The sequence below is a fragment of the Rissa tridactyla genome, chromosome 2 (assembly GCF_028500815.1).
Source record: "Rissa tridactyla isolate bRisTri1 chromosome 2, bRisTri1.patW.cur.20221130, whole genome shotgun sequence".
Taxonomy (NCBI): Eukaryota; Metazoa; Chordata; class Aves; order Charadriiformes; family Laridae; genus Rissa; species Rissa tridactyla.
In genome coordinates this window covers 33,593,002-33,609,728 of record NC_071467.1, presented here as the reverse complement: position 1 = coordinate 33,609,728, position 16,727 = coordinate 33,593,002, and positions in this window count along the sequence as shown.

Here is a 16,727-nt window from a genome sequence, read left to right as displayed (position 1 = left end):
TAGTCCATCTAATTGACACAAGATTAAGAAAAAAATGGGTTTCTAATCATTGTGGACCAGAGCAGTAAAACATTATTTGAATTCATGCTGAATTTGATTCAGATGTCAGGCTTCCAACTGAAGAACTGAGTATGGCAAAATATATTTATATGTATTAAATTAACAATAAAATTTTAGTATACTTTTTAGTGAGATTTTAAATTTTGATTCCACTCTCCCTCACTTTAAATTATACAGGAGTATTAGAGGTCAGCTGAACTATAATGCTAAAAGAACATCAAAGTCACTGAGGACTCTTGTTTTCCTCTTTTTACGGCAGTTGTCTAAGTAAGAAAAGATGGTGACACTAAGTAGATAATATCCAAGTGATTTTTTTTTGGCCACTGAATCATTTAGAAGAATATATGAAGGTGAAGACTTATGTATTGGAAAGGGATATTCACTTCTCACCAAAAATGATTGGCAGCAGTGTGATGCATTACAGATTATTACCTATAGATTCTCTTTTTTCATTTCATTACAATCCAAAATACAACTGATAATATTCAAAACTGTATCTGTTTTTATAAAAGAGATTCTCAACCATTGTACATTTGTGAGACTATTAAAATATACATTCATCTCCTGTTCTATAAGGGAATTTAGGCCACATTTATCTGGAAGGACTGCCTTTTTTGGAATTTATCTTCCTTTTCTACCATTTCTAGGATTTGGCTTTCCTTTAAAGAGTATGAAAATAATGTGACTTTAGTTTAGTTTTTAGGGTTTCTTAGTGTTTATTTCGCAGTTTGACTGTCAATGTATTTACTGGTGGGAGCTGTGATTTTTTTAGCTGACAAAATGTCTTTTTGTGGATTGCTTTTGTCCAATTAATACTTTGAAACTGTAAATAGCATCTAGGTAGGAGGGGTATATGCACCATATAAATTACTAACTAAATATGGAGTGGTTTTTTTCTCAGTAAGACTCTTTTTGAAAATGTAATTACATTTAATACTTAAGTGCATACAAACTGTATGTGCTGGTGGAAAAGAAACAAAACACAGCAACAGGCAGTAACCTTTGTTCAGCAGGAGACAGTATAAGCACAAATCAAAGCAAGCAACAAATGTAAAAACATAAGCGAACAAAAATAGCATTTTAAACTGGAGATAAAGCCTTACTTCTTCACCTTACAGCTATATAACTAGAATTCATATTCATGTGGAGATGGAGCGACAAAGGGAAGAGAAAAAAGAATCTCTGTACACTGAGGATCACTTGCAACCTATTACAAGTGCTACAGGTATGGCAGATCTCCTGAGTCTCTTGAGTTATATATACAACATTAAACGTGGGAAGAAGGTGGTTGCAGCCATTTAATAGTAATATATTTGAAGTAAGATGTCATTACATATATATTTAGGGGAAGATGAAACTTGAATATACTAACCTCAAATATTCAAAATGTTTCCATAAGCTATTAAGTAAAACTTTTGGTTAGTGTTAATTTTCTAAATGCATTTTCTCTCTCATAATCCTTCTGTCTTTTTGTGATCTATGTGTTTTTCTCCGATTGCAGGTTTTTTTACTACAGATCTGCTGAATTGGCACTGCTAGTTCATGTAACAGTAATGCTTCATACAGCTTCGAAAGATTTGGCAAAGACTTCTGAATAAGTATTTTCAGATAAATGTGATGCACTTCATAAAATATATTTAGTGGATAGATGTTGCATTCTATAACATCTAATACTTACCATAAGGGTCTTTAATTGTGAATGTCACCGTTATTTTCACTGTGAGGAAGGCACATTTTTTTTTTAAAAAAAAAAAAAAAAAAAGAATAGTCCAGATGGAGTTTCTCATTTTTAATTCTCTTCCTTGGAAAACTGCAGGTGCATGTTCATAATTTGACAGTGCTGCATTATGGATTAGCTAGTGAAGGCTATTGTACAGTGAGCTCTGCAGTCATCTCATTGACCCCCTTGAAGTCCAAGCATATAATCTCTGTGACACCAACACTGCTGCCAAACTTGTGCTTAAGTGGTGCAGCTAAGCAAGTTTTTGAAAGAATTGTATTTAAAAATGCAGAAAGACATGAACATTGAATCCCACAAAAGCTAATTTTAGAAATAGCATGTGTTTTGTAGTTCCTAAGGCTATAAAGAAAATAATCGAGCAGCACTGATTCAGTTTTTTTTCTAGTCTATAAACAGAAAAACTTATTTTAGGTGTTAATGAATTAATAGTTTATTCATATACACTGATGACCTATATGTGAAGTATTAACTTGATGCAATTTAAAATTGCCTAAAAGATTAAGCCTGTGAAATATTTTTAACAGAAAAAGCTTGACTATAACTAAAATAAGAGTAATCTGTGCAATAAATTATTTAAATACATAAATTAGTCGCATACTTTGGAGGAGGAGGGTTGCTTAATTTGAGAAGACAAAATTCTAGAAAAGTATTTAAATCCAAATATAAACTCAAGGTCTATTTAAATGCAGCTTTTGCATTTCCAAAGATGACTGTGCTATGTATGCATAAAGTAGGAACGGATTGTTTTGCTGGCACAGATTCAGTGGGTAAAGGAAGGAGCGTATCTTTCCAGCTCTCCTCTGTTAGCACAATCTGGTCATATGACATAATAAGAGTAATACGATGCAAAGGGTCCCTCTGCTTAAGTTCCTGGCTACAGGAGCTGAGTCAGGTAGTGAATAAGCTACATACAAGTAGCTTGGAGAACTCTGTGTAGTTGACTTTGCTTAGGTAGGTAGTTTCTCTCTTCAAGGCAAAAGCATAATTTGTGTTATAAAATTTAGAGAAAAGCAAACTTCAGAATGGTAGCAGTTTGAAGCCATAAATTTAGAAAGAGAAGTCGCTTGTAAAATAACAGTAGGGAAGGGGTATGTCTGTCAAGTGTGGATGTAAGGCAGAGATGAGTTTAGAATAGAAGGAGAAAGGAAGCAAACTGTAACCTAAAGAAAATGGAGTTCTACATAGACCCTTGAATGGCTGCAATATATTATATCCCCACTCAAGTACCTTTTCCGCTGTCACTTTCTATCTACTTTGTATCCCTTCTTTGTCCAACTTTTCCACACCCTCTCACCCTGAATGTCAGTTTTCCTTAGGTGTGTCTTTAACCTTTTAGATTCCCCCCCGAATCTCTGTGTTTACATATCTGTCTTTGAGTCTGTGAGTGCCAGTTCTTTTTCTAGCCTTGTCTTCCATCTCTTGTTTTATTAGTACTTATTTTGCACCCCGGGTGACCTTGCTTTTCATCACATTATTTCTACACCAAATGCTTTGGTTGCCCTTAGTGCTCACCTTTATATTCACATTCGCAACTCCCCTTGTATTTGTTCATAAAAATGGGGAAAAACAGTCGGTGAAAAGTTCATCAAAAGCAAAGTTCAAAGTCCCTAGATGTAGTAGAATTGAACTTTTAAAGGTTTTATTTTTTGACATATTTATTTATTTAGTCAATTTCATTGTGGACTTTTTCTGTCTTTGTGGACTTTGCCCTTGCCTGATAAAAAAAAAAATATTAATTTTTACTTTTATACAAAAGTACAGAAGTCCTCATGTTTTTGTCTTATTCTTTTAACTTCTGCTCATTTATCATTAGGTTTTATCCTGTTAATATTGATATTGATAACTTATTGATTCATTTCACATCTTTTCCTGGCTTTTTTTTTTTTCCTGTTTTTTTTTAAGTTTAGAGTTAATCAGTAATGGATCAGGATCTATGTAGTGGACAGGTCCAGTTACAAATATTAAAACTAATCCTATTTCATCTCATGTTAGTTAAGCTGGTTTGTATTTTGGGATTCACTCCTATATTAGTAGAAAAATGCAGAAAATAAAAATGTATTACTGAACAGTAGAGGCTGAACTGTGATTCATCTCATATACTTGAGCAGTGTTATTTTTCTCTGATATTTGTTTCAATCTGCTTATCTGTACATTCAAGAATGTATAGACATCTACACCTGGATTTACCGGTCATCTTTTGCATCTGTGTTCCTTTTTTAGAAAATGTTAGTTTGAATTACATTGCTGGCACTGTGTCCTTAAGCAGTTCAGATATGATTACCCCCGGTGACACGCTTACTGCATTCCTGTACACAGAATGACTTTCAGCCTAAGAAGCATTTGTAAGACTACTCCTACCGAAACCAAAATGATCAATTGTTTTATACTGGTCCAGTTTTCAGCTTCATTTCTTTCTTCAAGTCAGCTCAGGGATATTTCTGCATTACCAGAAGATGCCATTTCAGTTTACATCTTAAACTATACTTTGTCCCTAGATGATGTTGTAAAATGAATTGCATTCAGACAGAGGCTTCTCAAGCACAACTGCTTCATTTAACAGCAGCATATAAGTATTCAACTCCCAATCCCTGGAGTTCTCCCTTTGCAGTTATAGCGTCAGACTTAAACTGGCAAGGTGTTTTGGAGAATGCAGTTTTTCTAAGCCAATTAACTTATATTGTGAAATATACAATATTACAGGTTTTTTTTTTCTGTTTTAAACAAGTCAACCAGGAAACCTAAAGAAATCAGAAAAGGTCTTTTGTCAGCTTCTGAGATAAGAATAAAAAAATAAATTCAGGGTTTCTCTGAGACTTTTGGTAATTTCAAATGGAGCAGGAATTCCTGTCTTTATTTGTTTGTCTTCAAGAATTTTTCTAACGATCTTAATCATACTTAGTCTTTCAAATTCTGTAGACCATAGAATAGAACAAAAAGGAACAGAAAAAAAAGGAACAGAAAATTCGATATCGATGAGGATTTCTGTAAATTCTACCATTACAGAAATCTTAATGTGAGGACTCAGATCTGATATACTGTGCACTAAATTTTCAAAAAAGCAGACTATACGTTTCTTATTGTATCTGAGTGCTTTCCAGTTGTTCATGGGTACTGTTACACAAGAGCCCTCTCATCTAGGGAAGTCTTGTCAGGAATTTATTGATAAGGAAGAAAGGCATAAAAGGATTAATTATGTGATCAAGAAATCCAGGCTCTGTGACAGAAGTGAATTCTGCTTCTCTGCCTTAAGAGGACCAGTGTTTCCTCCTGGAGTTGGCTGGATTTGCAATGAGGTGTACCTATGTGTTTACCAATGTAAATGTCTCATTTTGTTCTGTCTTCTTGAAACTCCATTTTGTTCTCATTCTCTGTCCTGAGAAAACTCAAGGAACTTAACTCTGCTAACTGAAGTGGTTAACTACACCAGTCAGAGATTGGAGTGGTACTCTCTGTTTTGAGATAGTAGAAAATAGCTGGTAAGCAGGTAAAGACAGATTAAAAGAAGACATTCACTGGATCAAGAAAACAGCCTCCCTGAAAAACTGGAAGCTGATGACAGTCATTAATTTTAAAAATATCAATATTTCTTGACATTAGTAATTTTACTTACCATTGTCTGGTCTTGTACAGTATCTCCCTTATGAAAGTGTATTGAGAAAGATTCTTTCCCAAATACCTCATAACTTTTCAGTCAGTCTTTCAATTTGGTTGTGTCATGAATGCAGTGGGAATTGCATGGATGGCTGATCGTCTTTAAGTTTGTCATATCTTAGAGCAGTTAGAAAAACAGAAAAAATCAGTGTCATCCATGGGTTATCATGTACTAGTGAATTGCATTTTTAGGTTCTGATGGGGAAAAAAGCTAAGCCAAATTGTTTCAGATTTTTCTTTTTTTTCGAGGAATCCCAGAATATAACGATGAACAAACAGACATTTTATTTTATGTACTGCTCTTCAGGGCTTAGTTTTGCACCTGTTTTATTTGCTGTCATATGCAAGAAGATGATGTACCTTCAGTAAGTGGGCATACCCCAGGCTATGCTATTTCCTTGTTGATTGTATGTGATATAACATCAGTTCAGTGCTTGATATTTTTCCAACTTGGAGAGATCAGCATGATACAGGCATCTTAAGCTCATTTTAGGCTAGAGAAATGTGTGTGAAGAGAGAGTAACTTTGAAACCTAGCCAATAAAATATTTTCATACTCAGCTAAGACCATGGTGTTTTCATATGCAGGGTGGCAGAGGGTCTGCTCTATTCTTAGGGCAAGAAAATTCAGGATCAGCCAAAATTCTTTTTTCATTTGCAGTTGTTTCTGTTGTAACTTTAGCTGTTGGTGTTAAATTTCCAACACATCACTAACGATTAGAGAAGTATTTTAATTTCTGCATTACCCATTGATAGTGTATTCAGGATGTCATGCCACTGTAGACATCTTTCTGGTTTCTATAAGAAAGGAGATTGCGTTATATATCTTACTTCTATTAGTGGTGGAGGACACTGATGATTCCTACATTTCTAAATCTTTGTAGTATTTAAATCTATACACCTCATAGGAGTCTTCTTCAGGGAGTGTATTTTGATATCAGAGGAAAAGGAAGTTAGTAAATCACTTCGGATATAAGAAATGTAAAACTTTGTATCTTCCAGTTCACAGTCCAGATGTTAAAACTAACCAAAATTCTTTCAATTGAGACTAAAACCTAATACAGAATAAAAATGTATACATAAATATAATACAAAAACATTAAAGAGGAAAGTGAAAAAAAGTAAAGAATACAGAAAAAACCCCTATGAAATATTGAAAACTATCTTATAGCTCTTGGTCTCCAAAATAGCTTTTTTCATATATTCAGTTGTTCTCAGCAGGTATCATAATCATTTCGAGGTCCTTCATTTTAGTCTTCCTTTTATGCTGTTAGTTTTCAACACAACATTAACAAAGAGATTAAGAGAGTAATACTCACTCTACACACTCACACCTCTGTAGAAGGCTAAAGTTCTTTTTGAGCATCTAGGTGTGAAGTTGAATGTTCAAAATAAAGTTATATTTCTTTACAGATCATAGAGTTTATTGAAGTGACTGGAGACTCAATAGTCATCAGAGTTTCTTTGCTTGTAGAAATGTTCCATTCTGCCAAGTACAGTTGCTCAATTGACCTCTTGGCCAACAACTGCAATAAAAAAGTGCATCTCCTGCACACGATACGTGAGAAAATATTCTTCTATGCTAACAATAATAGAAACAAGTTTCTTGCAGATCTGTTCACAGCTTTGTGTGTTCTTCTGTCTTTCTTTTTCCCTTTAGGTTCCCACAATTTTGAGTCATCTGCCTAAACTGATAAGGGTCCATTCTCACTCAGCTCTTTTAAGGTCAACTCAAGGTTTGTTTTATTCTATTTCTATACACTTTTCTATTGATCAGGATTCTGTTTTTCTCTCATCCTGTAGTTCAGACATTTCTTGAGGAGTATTTTGAAATTATCTGCCTTTACAGACCCTATGGTCCAGTGCGATTTAATTAGAACTATGTATATTAATGTCTCTTTTTGAAATACTAAGTACCTGTTTGTTTATTCCTCTGGTTATGAAAGCCGCTTTCTTCTTGCCATTACAGGTGCTAAGAGGACAAATTCAACTACACGAAGGATGACCCTTGCATCTGTTTTTCACATCTCTCTTATAATGTAGCCAAAATTTCTCTCCTTTTGTCTAAGCTTCCAGTTTTCGTTCCTGAACTTGAGACCTCTGAAGTAAGTATTTACCTTTCATATGTTCAAAGTCATGAAGATTGTTGATATTCACAGGTCCACAGGCATCAGGAAATTGCCTATACTTTTCATTTTCCAAATTTCTACTCAATGGCTGTCCAAATGGATAGTGGCCTGAATTGAGTTTTGCTATGAAACTGCTGAAATGGATCCCCCTAATAAAATCGGGACCAGAGGTCAGGCAATATTACTGGAATTTTTGGGAAAATTTTTCTTCATTTTATGTCATACCATCACCAAATGCAATATTATTTTGAGTTGCTGAGGGCCAATATGCTTCTACATTTGCTGATTGCTTCAAGTGCTGCAACACTGCTCTGCTAGGAAGTTGATAAAGCATTTTCTTGGAGTTATCTAAACTGTGAATGTAATCTAAAGTGTGAATGTAATCTAAAGTGTGTATTTGGACTAACAGTGAAAGAAAGAGAAGTTACATACCTGTAAAGGATAATCTTTGAGATTTTGGATCAAAAAGTACAAGTTTTCTGGCTGCTTTTCTCTTTCAAAGCTCTTTGATGTTTCTAGATGTACATTTCTTTAGATGAACAGGAATATAAATGCTGTTACCTTACATATCTCTATGCTGGGCATAAGCAATTGTAGAATATGAATGTGCCCTATGTGAGTAGGAAAAGGAAAAGAAGGCTGTCTTCAAGTAACAAAGTGTAAGTGCAAGCTTCATGTTAGCGTATATATGGGCTTCAAGAGCTCTCATTTCTTTAAACCCTATTCTTATTGATGAGGCTTACTATTTTTTGGCTAAGTTGTCTTCAAGTATAATATGTGCCTTTGAATTTTGAGAATGCTGTTGTAAGGAAGGGTTGCATGTGTTGACTTATGCACATGCACTTGTGGCACCTGAACAGTCAGCGCGGGCATCGTGATTGACTAATCTGATTGCCTTCTATGTTGAAATGATTGGTTATATGGGCCAGGGAGAGCCTGTAATGTAATATAGCTCAACTTTAGCAAGACTTTTAACATCCTTTTCAACCATATTTTTATTTATAAGCTGAGATGAATGTGTTGGATGAATGGGTTGGTTGATGGATTGAAAAATGAGCAGGCATTTGGACTCAGAGGATAGTAATTAATGGCCCGGCTTCCAGATGAAAACCTGTCAATACCGCAGCCTTTCTTATTCAGTTCTTTTCATCAATGATGGGGATGACAAGATAGAATGGACCCTCAGCAAATTTACACATGAGGCTAAATTGGGAAGGGAAGGTTAAGTAACATGCTGGACAGAAAAACATTGAGAAACTTAGGGGCTGGGCCAACAGAAACCTAATAAAGTTTAAAGGAGAAGTGCAAATTCCTGCACTTCAGACAGAATAACCAAGTGCATCACTACAACCTGGGAACTAACTGACTCTGCTGAAAGGAAAGGTTATAGCAGATTGCAAGCTGTGTATAAACAGAATGCTATCGTCACAAATAAGGCTACACAGGAAGCAATGCAGAGAGTATATCAAAGGGAGTTGTTATTCCTTTATACTTCAACTGAGGGGGCTGTAACTGGAGTATTTTGTTCATATCAGCCTTACAGTTCAACGAGGATGTTGAAAAGCTGGAAAGGGTGCAAAAGAGGGCTATCAAGAGTATAACATGGTTAGAAACCTGGAGCACATGATCTTCAATGAGAGATGGCTTAGTCTGGTGAAAGAAAGGCTAAAGAAACCTTTAATAGCAGTCAGTGAAATTTGAAGGTAAAGTACAAGAATGATGCAGCTAACTCTTCTTAATAGTGGCATTTGGTATAATAAAAGGCAAAAGACAAAAGTTTCAGCTTCAGCTTGGACATTAGAAAAAGTCCTTCACCAGGAGGGTCATGCAGCACTGGGACAGTTTATGAAGCTGGGTGATGAAATCTCCATCCTAGGGGGTTTTTGAAGCTTGTCTAGACAAAGACAAGGCTGACCCAATTTAGTACTGGTTGTGGTCCTGCTTTGACTGAGATGTTCAACTAGATGACCTCTAGACATCCCTTGTAATCAACATTTCTATGATTCTATGCCTTGTAGTACTAGACACTTGCAAACTTCAGTTGTCCTTGTGCTTCAGATTGGGTGAAAAAATGCAGTCAGGGACTGTGACCACTGTGTTTATTACACATGTAGACATAATACTATAGGAATTCAATGATTAATTAAATATCTCCTTTTCTTCCCATGAGCAACGGAAGATTTACATATGGAGACAAGAAAAGCTTTACTGTCATAATCCCTAAACAGTAGCAAGAAACATGTTTTGTTATGTCCATTCCCTGGGATTCCTAATAATGTTTGTATAAATTAAAAACTGTTAATAGCAGAACACTGTAATTGATTAGCTTCTGTATGTTTACAGCTCTCTTTAATTGCTTAAAAATGCCATTTGTCAGCTTCATGTTCTATTGACAATGTTATCGATTTATCCGATTTGGGCTTTGTCTTGTCTCTCGTACATAAAACTCACATATGCAGTTCAAATGGGAAATGACTCTATTGATTTCCTTAACTTGAGCCCAAATGCTAAAGATTTTTGGATAAGCTTTCTCATTACTTAAGCCAAAATCAATAAGAGAGAGCATCTTTTAATGAAAGAGCAGTTTGAGCAACGTACTTCAGAAATGGGGTCCTGTTCATCCTTTGCTTTACAAATCGATCTCCTTGGTTCCTTAAGTGAGGTCCAATTGGTTGACATTGTGGTTTGTCTTTGTGTGTAAACTTGCAGCTTCAGAAAAGAGAAGATGAGTTACAGAGACAGCAGAAGGAAACACTTTCTCTCTGACAGAAAAAGGATGATCTTCTTATTGAGGTACCACACTATATGTTGTGTGTTCTGTAAAATTCTGGCTTTTTATGGCCATTTTTGAACTGTATAATTTATGGGAAAAATAATACACTTTTCAGTCCTATCTCTTTGTTGATTATTATTCCTTTGTGTGTTGTTATTACACTATTTAAAAATATTACATACTTAAATGATACAAGTAGTTAATTTGGAACTGTCACCTCCTTTTATGATTTTCTGCATAAAATACTATCACTGACAACAATCCGATCACATTGCTTTGTTAACCTGTTAATTTGCTCTGGTTTTATTTCAGCTCTAGCCTCAAGAAATTAGACTTAGCGGCTCCAGACTAAGCTGTGTAGAATGAAATCTGAGATAAAAAATGGAGAGCCGAAGTTGAGAGCTACAGAATGAACTGGGTATATCCAGCTAGTTATATGGGCAGGCCAAATGTTCAGGTACTGTACTAAGATATCATTAACTGCTCTGAACTACATAAATTAAGCTGATTATGCCTTCACTTAATTAACTGAGAATGACCTATTGATGTATAGGCAGAGCAAGATAGAGACTACGTGCTGCACTGTACTAAATTTATAGGTTTTCAATTAGTTCTACTATTGACTGAGACTACTTAGAAAAGGAGTTTACTTTTATGTTTTGTAGCAGGTTTTTAAATTAGTAAGTTATTTGAAAATTTTCTGTTTGTATGCTCTTGAATTAATTGAAAAATGGTCTGGTGAAAATTGTTTATTCGTCTGAATCTATAATTTTTGCCTCATGGCTGATTAACACCTATACAATATTTGTCTTTGAAACTGTTGTTATAACTTATAATAAGTATTGATTAATAATTTCCAAAATATTAGTCATCTCAAAATTTGAGTCATAATAATTTTAGAAATTATCTAATCAAATTATTTGTTTAAAAGAATATTAAGAAATACAAGTAAAATGTCCACAAAAATCTGATAATTTTATTATAAACTGAGTTAGATATTTTCTTTCAAAAAAATAGTACATGGCTATGCTTTTAGTTAAGCTCCATTTGAAAAAGAAGTTTTTAGTCTTACATACATTACCTGCCATTTACTAAGTGTGTTAAATAATCTCAGTAATATATTTATAGATTTTGTTTAAAAGAAAATGTGAATTTGTCTAATGCAGGGATTTTTATTGTGCAGAACTGCAGAGTCAATTAGTATTTAGTTACAAATTCATTTCTGCTGTAGACATGCTTTGAAAAAGTCATGCAGTTAGAAACCAAAGATAGGAAAAAAATACAGCTGTTAATTAGTAATACTACTGCAAATTTTGGAGAAAAGTAATACGCTTAAATACGTTAGCATGTAATAGTAGAACTGTTACATCAGGCTGATGAATCTTCTGTAATGTTTCTCTTTTAAAAGAGATTTATTTCAAACATGAAGAAAATACTAAAACATCCTACAGATGATTGATTATAAACATACCAAGGAAAATAAAACATGCTTAGCAAAAAAGACCCTGACTACTCATGTTTGAGTCCTTGAACAAAGTTTTCTTTAGCTCATTCTTAAGTATAAATTTTTGGGGGTAATGTATGTTCTCTACAGATTCCAATTTTCCAAGGTGCATTTCTATGACCAAAGTTAATGTAAAATCTGGGGGTTTTTTTGAAAAATTATACACTAAATGTGAGGATATGTACAGTCTTATCATCCCCTGAGATGAGGTTGCTGTCTTTATTTGTGTAGTTCTCTTTAAGCTTGTAAAAAATTAAAAAATTGTATGTACGTAGATTTTAATATGTCACTTTATTTTTTTTAAGATTAATTTTCATCTTTTAAAATGGTAAAGATTCTTTGATTTGAGTTTTTCATCTTTATGCATGCCTGTGATATTCAGCTACCTTCTGCCATAGCATTCATCTGAGGATTTATGGTTAAACCTACCCTCTGTAATTCAGTGATCACCTTATTAAAATATTTCCTGAGATTTTCCCAGTCTATATGGAAGATGACTACATTGTCTACATATGCAGCACTTACTTTTTCTTCAAATGTGATCCGTAAGCCTTTGGTATGTACTGGTCATACATGGAACACAAAATGCATTGTGGTAAATTGATACAGGTCCTTGACTTCACTGCAGTAAGACTCTAGTGGCAGCCCCAGCATCTGGTCCTCAGCTGCTGTCCAGCTGCTTTGACTATCACCGACTGACCAAGCCAAGTCTCTTTTGTCCCCATTACTGACACGTGCATTAATACGTGTTATTCTTCTATATGCCAATTTCTGTAATTGTTTTGTTGTTTAATGATTCATTTGTTGTGTTGTTGGTAGACGGCTTATGAGTTCTACCACTCGCCTAATACCTGTTTGGCTCTTATTATCTGCATTCTCCATCCAGTTAATTTATATTCACTTCTTGTACGTCAGATCTTCTCCTCTTAGCCCATCTCTCTCCCTTTATCCTCCCTCTGTTAACATTTGCCCAGGCCTCTGCCTATTTTTCTCTCTCCTAATTGTCGCTGCCATTTCTAATTATCTGGTTCATTTTTTAAGCCCCGTATCTACTACTTAGATCTGTTTCTGTAGGAGGTCTTATCTGTGGTTTCTTCATATACAGGATGGTCAGAAATGACACTTCTCTGCCATGCTATTCTTCTTTCCCTTTTCTCTTTTCATCACTATGAAGCAGTTCATTCACCTTAGTCATCTTGTTTCTTTTCTCTGGCATCACAAACTCTTACCCACCGACTCACAGCCTTAAGCTATCTGCACTGTGTACTTCCTTAACTTTTTTTCCCAGTTACCTGAGAAATCTCTCCAAATGCTTATGACTGTCATTTCTCTTCTTTTCTCCTTTATTACCATCATCTCACTGAGTAAACATTTCAAACTAAAGTAGTAAGATCTTTTTCCTGTTCCATCATTTGGACCATGCCACTTTTTATTCTTCTCCTTTTATGTCTCATGAAATTAATTTTTTTCCTTAACCTTCATGGGTTTTTCTCATTTCTGCCACTTGTCATTTGCTATGTCACTTTCTATGTCAGATATTTCAGCTTCCTCCTTTTTTTCCAAGTGATGTCAGAGTGAAATAGCAATTTATTTGTCTGCTCCTTCATTGTCTGTTTTTATACTTTCTTCCATTACAATCCTGAAGCATGCTGTATTCTTCTTGGATTTATCTTTGTCTTAAACTTGTTTCTGTTAGTCCACCTTATGGTGATCTTTAAATAAATTCACCAGTCAGTGATTGCTAAATTTTGCATCAGTGGAAGAAAGCTGATGAATGGCCCTTTCCTCTCCTTCTTGTCTCCCTGACAAGAATACAGACCTCTGCAAAGTGTGTGAACATCAAGTTATACAGCTTGCATATTCATGTTGTCATATTTTGATTACAGTGCTCAGTTCTCTCTTCTTCCTATTTATCACATTCACTTGCAATTAACTTCAAATTGGATTACAGATTAATTAGGTCAGGAGTCATGCCTACTTTTGTGATTTTTTTTTTTTTTTTTTTTTATTGGGCCAGCATAAGAGGCTGCACCTTTATTTATAAATGTAACAGTAGTAGGATCTGCTGGTAGTAGGGATTCTCATGCCACCTGTGCTCCCCCAAATAATTATTGGGAATGGTTTAGGAGTTTGTATAGGCACAGGCTCATTTCCAATAGGCAGTCTACATGCTTAACACCATGGATCCTGGCTGATCCATGATCATTGCCCTCACTGACAAAGAGTACTTCCTGGCACATTTAATTTGCTGGCTTGGATGTAGTCTGTCTTGATCCTGATTGACTTTTGATCGCTGCCTTTGCAAAAAAAAAAAATAAAAAATAGTAGTTCCAGTGATAATTGCAACAATTTAGGCTGAAAGAAGATGAAATGGAATTTGTAATATTATTTTCATAAACTGAGAGCAGGTCTAACCATAAGTCATCTTAAATGATTAACAAGTCCCTATCTGTGTAGCACAACATGTAGTATATCTTTTTCAGAGAATGATACGTAATTATTTCTTCCTAGATATTTGCATGCCTGTCAGAAATGGAGGACTGCTGCTAAAAACCTTTTCTAGCACAGTTTTGACAAGTAAGCTAAGGTCATCAGAATTCTGTAGTTGTCCTTGAAGGATATTTCAGCATCACAGGAGTGGTGGGTGTAGGCAGTGATACCGAATGACAAACACATCATTCCCTGATTCTGACAAAATGCTTAGAGCTCTATCATCCTGCATCCTCAGTTGTAGTTCTTGGACTGTCGTTTTCCCAAAAACGTGCAGTGAAGAAACTCAACTTTGTGGGTTACAGCTCATTACATCTGTCATCTGTTCCTGAATGTTTCTGTCAGTTGCGTAAGAGAATAAGGAAATACGACAAAGATTTTTCTGGAAAATTTCCATTTTCACTGGAAAATGTGACAAAGCAAACTAATCATGCCTTTTTCTTTAATACTCTCTTCTTCAGTTGTCTATCCTTATATCTTGCTTTCTCCCCACAGATGGATGTGTTGCCATGTATGTTGCCCTTTTATCATCGTATTTCTCTCTTTCTGAAACCTTTCTCTATAACTTTGGGTAGCTACTCTTCAGCTCAGAGTTTGACTCTGCAAGAATGTCTTGTCAGCACACCCAGGGCTTTATGATCTACTTCCTAACCTCCCTTTGGAACAGTTGCTTCATCTCTAATATGAGATGCCCAAGGCATCAGTTTATGCACTTATACACAGCAAACTCTCTTTTTCTCTATGGCTGTTTTCTTTACATTTTTCTTTTTTATTTAACATAGAGTATTTCCCAATCATTTTTCTAAATGAGATACTGCAGGGACTTTAGCCCTAATGGGTACATATGATTTCTTCTCAGAGAAGAAGTGAACAGTTTGCCTGTGAGGTTTGCCCTCAGATGTACAGCAAATGTTGTCCTAAAATTCTCCAGCAGGAAACCAGCTGAGTAAGACAGAAATAGTTCTATTTTGTGAAGAGCTGAACAAGATTTCACACCATCATTGGAACTCTTAATTTGCATGTCACTGATGTGTTTTTTATACTGACTAGCTGTTGAATGCTATCTTAGGTCACGATTTTATGTGAGTAGCATTCTTTGGATACTTGTCCATCTATATACTTCACACCCTGTGAATTTGCATTGCAGGCATATTGTGTTAGGAATACCCAGTGGTTTTGCCTATCTTTCAAACTATATAAAATAATAAAAATTAATGAGTAACACACAAATTTTGTTCTTAGCAATTCAGAAACATCTAAGAGATAGATTTTGAAAAGGGGGGGGGAGGAAAATGTGGGTAGAGAATTTATAAATAACACAATTGAAGACCTATAATAACAGAAAAGTATTCTCTTTTGAGTGCAGCCTCTTCACAGGTACATTCACATGGTGGATTATTCTTAGCCCTACATAGTGAAAGCTACCTGGAAAAGGATCTTGAAAGATCTTAGAAGAGCAGAACCATAGGACAGCTCTAGGAAATGCATCCTTTGAATGTCCTGTCGTGGTGGAACTGAACGCGCAGCTCCAAGTCACCACTCTGCCAGTCTCAGTAATAGTGGCAGCCTTCAATGAAGCCGCTACTATGGTTAGCATCCTGGCAGATTTCTCTTACAGCAAATCATCATGTTTTCTATTCACCTGGACAATATCTACCTAGAGGTGCCCATGTCCTTTGAACGCTTAATGGAAAACAGAAAACAAAGATATGATTGTCCAAAGGATACAAAGTGACTTTGGCCTTCCAAGCATTGGAACAAGATGATAAAATGGTAAATTATTGTCTTGACTCAAACTGAATTCCGATAGAATTGATCCAGAACATCAAATATCTTTGATATTTAGGGGAGAATACATAAGCGACAGTTACTAAGACCTGTTCATAGCTAGGTCACCAATGAGTAAGTGGTCAGTGGTCAGGCTGATCCACAAGTATAATGAAGAGCAGATTTAGGCCCTATGAGGATGTACCACTGAAGTATGACACATCAGATAAGAAAAACCCAATTAGGTGATTAAAAAATTGCAAGACAATAGAGTGACAAAAGAAGTAAACAACAATGAATTACTGAAAGGTGATTTAGCAGCTCTAAGTAACTTGATAGAGAAAATGATAAAACCCCTACTCTTAAGAAAAAATAGGAAGCATTGGGTAAGGTACAATATATCATGTGACCTAAAATATGACTTTGGCAAAAAACCATTTTCTGAAGTATTTTATGATCCAACCACCAATGGTATAAAGCTATACAAAAACATTTCTTGAAGAAATACTAGTAACTTTTCTTCAATTATGTAATAGGTAAGTAATAATACCACTCTCTGATCCAGAACTTCATATAAATCTATTTAGAATTCTGCTACAATATACAGGTTCTG